Source organism: Vombatus ursinus, unplaced genomic scaffold (genome assembly GCF_900497805.2).
Source record: "Vombatus ursinus unplaced genomic scaffold, bare-nosed wombat genome assembly UNPS02014807.1, whole genome shotgun sequence".
Classification (NCBI taxonomy): domain Eukaryota; kingdom Metazoa; phylum Chordata; class Mammalia; order Diprotodontia; family Vombatidae; genus Vombatus; species Vombatus ursinus.
In genome coordinates, this window is record NW_020954585.1 from 49,539,750 (window position 1) to 49,545,807 (window position 6,058).

The following is a 6,058-nucleotide window of genomic DNA, read 5'->3' on the forward strand; positions in this document are numbered from 1 at the left end:
ATCTAGGACTGCTGACACAGCTGAACAATTTCCCAAAGGCAATCCATCCCCCTTCCTTCTTCCTATTCAATTTTGGGCCCAACTCATGGTCCATCTTCAGTGTCTGTCCTAGGTATACAGAATGTACTGATTCATCAGTAGGCTGTCCTTCTCACTGAACATCACAATCTGAAGAAGAATTATTCTTCTTCTACTTGACTTTTCCCATATGGATTATTAAGATGAATTTCTTTGAGTAATTGTGAATCTCATTCAAAGGGTTCTATAGAGTTTTGAGGCCTGATGCAAACAACATAATGTCATCTACATAGATTAGCATCTGACTGTCCTCATCATCTTCCTTTTGGACTTTGCTCTGGACATCCTCCACAACAGGGAGTATGAATATATGTCTCCTCTTATTCACTTGATATTTATTAATAGCCAGAAGATATCAAACACATTTCTCTGTTGTCGTGATCCAAGAATCACATATGATCACACCATATGCATTCGAAATATTTTTGTTTAAAAAGAGCCTTTAAGTGTGTGTTGTGCTGTATTGAAGCAAATGCTTTTTTATAGCTAACAAATAATACCTTGGGACTTTGTGTTTTTAGTGCTTTTCAATAAATTATGTGAATGTGAAGATGTGGTATACTATAGAACTATTATCTGTGAAGGCCTGGTTGTTCCCATTTCATATTTTCATCAAGGGTAACTTTGAAAAACGCGTAGATAATGTCCAAAGGACTATAAAACTGTGCATACCCTTTGATCCAGCAATACCACTACTAAGTCTGTATCTCAAAGAGATCATAAAAAAGGGGAAAGGACCCACATGTACAAAAATATTTATAGCAGCTCTTTCTGTGGTGACAAAGAATTGGAAATTGAGGGGATGCCCATCAATTGGGGAATGGCTAAACAAGTTGTGGTATATGAATGTAATGGAATACTATTTTTCCGTGAGAAATGATGAGCAGGTGAATTTCAGAAAAAACTGGAAAGACTTAAATGAACTGATATTGAATAAAGTGAGCAGAACCAGAAGAACATTGTGTACAATAACAGCAACATTGTGAGATGACCAACTTTGACAAACAGCTATTCTCAGCAATTCAATGATTTAAGACAATTCAAAAAGACTAAAGATGGACAATGCTATCTACATCCAAAGAAAGAACTATGGAGTCTGAATGCAGATTAAAGCATACTATTTTCTCTTTTTTGTTGTTGTTTTTCCTTGCTTGTGGTTTTTTTTTCCCTTTTGTTCTGATTCTTCATTCACAATATGACTAATGTGGGAACATGTTTAATATGATTGTATGTGTATACTCTATATCAAATTGCTGAGGGGAGGGAGGGGGAGGGAGAAAAAAATTGGAACTCAAAATCTTATAAAAGTGAATGTTGAAAACTATCTTTACATGTAATTGGGGGAAAATACTATTATGTGGGGGAAAAAAAGAAAGAATTCAGAGGTAGTTCAAGTAAGGATTTTCTAGAAATGAAAAAATAGGCATATAGGTCAGTAGTTGTTGATGTCCTCTCAATCACCTTTTTTTTCTGTAATAAGACCATCCTTGATTTTTTTTCCCAGTTGTTCAGTATCTTGCCCTCTTTCAGATACCTTGAGCATTGACCACCCAGTGCCCTTATCACTGTGTTACCTCCAGCATGAATATCTTCTGTGTAGGTATCATCTGGCCCCATTACTCTCCATCTCCATTTTTTAGTGTTATTTCTACATGTGCTTGTAATGTAATATATCTGACACTGAAGTATCAGCCTCTAAATGCAATGTCTTCACTATCACTGAAGGAGAAAATATCTTGTAGTAGAAATGTTGACACATCTCTATGATTTCTAATCTGTTTATTACCCTACTTTCAGCTTCCTTTTTAAGTACTCTTGAGATGATCTATCTTAATTGGGCCTCAGAGAAAGCTTATTTTTCCCCTTCAACACATCTGACATTTATGAAGTGAAGTGCTCATAATCTCTATCTTCCCTGTCTGTAAGCTTTTGCAAATAAGTTTCTTTCTATAATGGCGCTACCCTTGGCTGCTATGGTTCTTCATTTGACAAGGAGATCAAGTATTTACTGGCCGAGATAATTCTGGGGTCTTTCTATCCTCCTTATTATGGCAATTGCTTTATGTTGGTTCAGCTAAATTGAACAAACTTTTATTGAGCACCTACAACATGCAAGGCACTTTGCTAATGAAATACTTTGTTATTTGTTCTATGTTTTCTTGATGGTTTGTAAAGATATGAGAGGGCAGTGAAATAGGGGCTCAAGCTATATTTCAATCAACAAACATTTATCAAATGCTTACTATGTGCATGACATTGTGCAAACTTTTTGAGTAGATGGGAATATAAGACAAACATTAACTAGCCATCTTCAAGGATCTTACATTCTACTGGGGGCAATATATTTCATCATTAGTCCAACGGAACCATAGTTATTCATTACACTGATCAGAGTTCCTGAGTCTTTCAAAGTTGTTTGTCTTTACGATATTGTCAGTATAGTAATTGTTCTCTTGGTTCTGTTCACTTCACTATGCCTCAGCTCATGCAAGTCTTCCAAGGTTTCTCTGAAATTAGGGAATGAAACCATCTGCCTCCATCATTTCTCATAACACAATAATATTCCATCATATTTATGTAACATAATTGTATGTACGTAACATAACATAATCAGCCTTTTCCCTATTTATCAGCACCCACTCAGGGTCTCATTCTTTGACACCTCAAAAAGAGCTTATAGATTTTTACTTAGGACCAATCCTTCCCTTACTCTACCCTCTCTAATTCCTCCTCCGTCATCTTCCTTTTCCCTTCTATTTCACTGTGAAGTGAAATGTATTTTTGTATCCAGCTATGTCTGTGTGTATGCATTCTTCTTGCTTTTCAGATGAGAGTAAGGTTCAAGTGTCAGTTGCATTCCCCTACCCATTTATTCTTGTTTGTATACACTTCTACTTAAGCACCCTAATTATGGGAGATATTTTTTCCTCATCTTCCTTTTCTTTCCTGCCACTCTCGCCCAAACCTCAGAATTTTCTTCTTTCCCTTTTTTCCATTCTTCTCTTAAGATCATGTAACAGAACTACTCCTAGGTCTTCCCTAATTAGACTTTCATGGTGAGATGCCACAGAGTAGGTGGCAGTGCCTTAAGCATATATGTGTTGTAAAAGTCACTAGGACCTCTTCCATCCTTATCAAAGAGAATGCTAACCTTCTCTCAGGAGGATTAGCACCTCTGGTGTGAGGGCTTGCCAAGCTCTTTTCAGGGCTGCTCATTAACCTTTGGTGTTCACCTGGCACCCAACTCTCACTTGTGGCTGCAAGAAGCTGTAGTATGTGTAGCTCAGAGAAAGCTGGGAATTCTTAGAAGCAAAGAGAGATGAGGAGGGAATACATTCCAGATATGGGAGGCAGCTTGTACAAAGGCATGGAGATAGGAGATGACATGCACAATTTAGAAAACAGTTATTTGTTTAGTTTTTCTGGAAGGTAGAGTATGTGAAGAGGAGTAACATGAAATAAATCTAGAAAGGTAGCTAAGAACCAGATTGTGGAAATTGAAGAGCTTGTATTTTGTCTTGAGATAGGTGGTAGGGAGCCAATGACCCCATCTGGGTTTTTCTTGGCAAAGATACTAAAGTGGTTTGCCATTTCCTTCTCCAACTCATTTTATAGATGAGGAAACTGAGGCAAGCAGGGTTAAGTGACTTGCCCAGGGTAACACAGCTAGTATGTATCTGAAGCTGGATTTGAACTCAGGTCTTCTTGACTCCAAGTCCAGTGCTCTGTCTACTGCACCACCTAGCTGCCTCTACATGGCACATAGCATGTGCTTAATAAATGTTTGCTGACTGACTAACTGATCAATGAAACCACAGCCCTCTGAAGTTATAGTCTAAGAATATTATCCACCAATATGCTATCCTCCTTTAAAATACTGCTGACAATTAGTTGATGAAGATGGGAGCACTGGCCCCAGAAGACCCCAGCTAAAAAGCAGAGATGTTCACTAGGAACAAATCTGTTGCCCTTTTCCATTAGAATATTAATAGCAATTCATTCTTTGGATTAGCTTGGTCCATGAGAGTCTGAAATATATGGGTTTAGGAAGCGTCAATGTGAATGAATATTGAAAGTACAAAAATTTAGTGGGAAAAGACACACAAATGGGAGTTGGGGACTGAAGATAAATTATTCTTTTCACAATTTTGACAGGAACTAGCCCCCCAAATGTGGTATTTGGTTGGCACAGGGTGTCAAGATGAAGAGGTCTAGAGGTTTTGGGGTGCTCCTACATGCAGAGGCACCCCAAGATCACAGCGTTGAGCCCTGCCTGAAAGAATTCAACCCAAATCTTCTTCCAGCCAGAGAAAAAGTTTATTAGAGATAAAGCATATAGGTCAGACTCCCAAGGAACCCAAACATCAGTAACGCCCATAGGGAGAGAGTCTCAGGCTTTGGGGCATGAGAAATTCTCAGCATCCTAATAGAGACAAGATGGACCTTATATATAGAAAGACTGTGGGAGGGATCTAGGAGTGGCCAAGTAGTTTGGGGTGATGGGAGGAGGGGTTTAAGGAGATCTGGATAGGAGTGGCTGGTAAACTGGGGTGAACAGAACTCCCTATGGAGCCTAGCTAGGATTAAGGGTGGGAAATGGCCAGGGGCCACAGGGAGTTAAAACAATAGAAGGGAGATTGGGTGTAGCCACAATGAAAGGCCAGTTGATGAGACTATAGCCTCAGGGGAATGCCAGAGATTTGGCCATGTGGGAAAGTCCAGGGTTTTTCCTTTCTGGGGCCAAGATTCCAACCCCATCATTCCCATTTTATATACACTAAAGTAACTTTGGGGGGAGGGAGTTGGGGGGTTGAAAAAAGGGTCTAGGTGAGAATTCCATTTGGAAGGTCTGACAGATTAAATAGATGATGGTAATAGATAATGAAGGGAACTGGAAGGTAGAAGTTTGCTTTCAAAGGGAAATAAAGGCAGTTTATAAGGAATCTAAAAGATTAAGGGTCTTCTGGGGTTGGTAAACAAATGGAAGCCAAATACCTTTTGGTGAAAACAGGCTAAGGTCTTGGTTTCTGAAACTGAATGATGGGAGCATAACCCCGTCAAAGATTGTTCAGAAAACTTGTGTCTCCTTACCTATCCAAAGCATTAGCACCAGGTGCAATTGCTCTGGCTAACAATGGAATAGAGAAAAGACCCTTGGACTTAGAGTCATAGGGCAAGGGTTCAAAGCTCAGTTCTGTTATTTACTCAATGCAGGACTCTGAAGGAATCACCTCTGCTGGATGATCCTTGGTTTCAACATGTACAAAATGGGGATAGTAATCCCAGGAAAGAGGAAAACATTTTGTAAACCTTAAAGCATGATAAAAATGTAATCTGTTTGTATTTACTGTGGTAGCAGATACTGGAACTTCCTCATGTTTCAAAGTCAATTTTTGTCTATGCAGAGGTTCGTTTTTTTTTGTGTAATGGGCCCCTTGGCAGTTTGGTGAGAAGTCTGTGGCTCCTTTCCCAGAGCAATGTTCTTAAATGCACAAAATAAAATATGTAAGATTTCAAAGGAAACCAATTAGATTGAAAAATAGTTATCAAAATATGTTTTAAAGCAAGTTCACAGACTCTAGGTCCAGGTTAAGGAGGAGACCTCAAGTTTGGAAAATATAGTATATCCATACCCAGACTTTCTAAAAAATCCTAAATATCATTCTGTGTTTCTAGTTAGATACTAGATTTAGCCAACTGTTAGCATGTGTCTGGCAAGTGCTTTCAGTATACCCAGATCTCTCAGTCAATATCATCCTACTTTCCCCACCCCTGAAAACAATGGCAAATAGCAATGATATGCAGTTTTGCTTTTTGCCTATAGTATAATTTGCTTCATCAACATATAAAGTGAATCAAATGAGTTGCTGGAGGAAGTTGCTTTTTTGCCAATTATCTTGCAAATATTACCATCATTACCATGTGAATAATAAGCCCACGTGTGAGGTTAAATTCGTGAGTTGTAAACCAGGACCCTGGG

The 6,058-nt window shown here is 38.7% G+C and overlaps 1 non-coding gene across 1 annotated transcript; it reads right to left on the reverse strand.

Annotated features, from left to right (window-relative positions):
- Positions 1–3,123: 3,123 nt before the first annotated feature.
- LOC114052531 lies at positions 3,124–3,251 on the reverse strand. Its single transcript, XR_003570272.1, has one exon. It is a non-coding gene; the product is annotated as a U6atac minor spliceosomal RNA (small nuclear RNA).
- Positions 3,252–6,058: the final 2,807 nt, after the last annotated feature.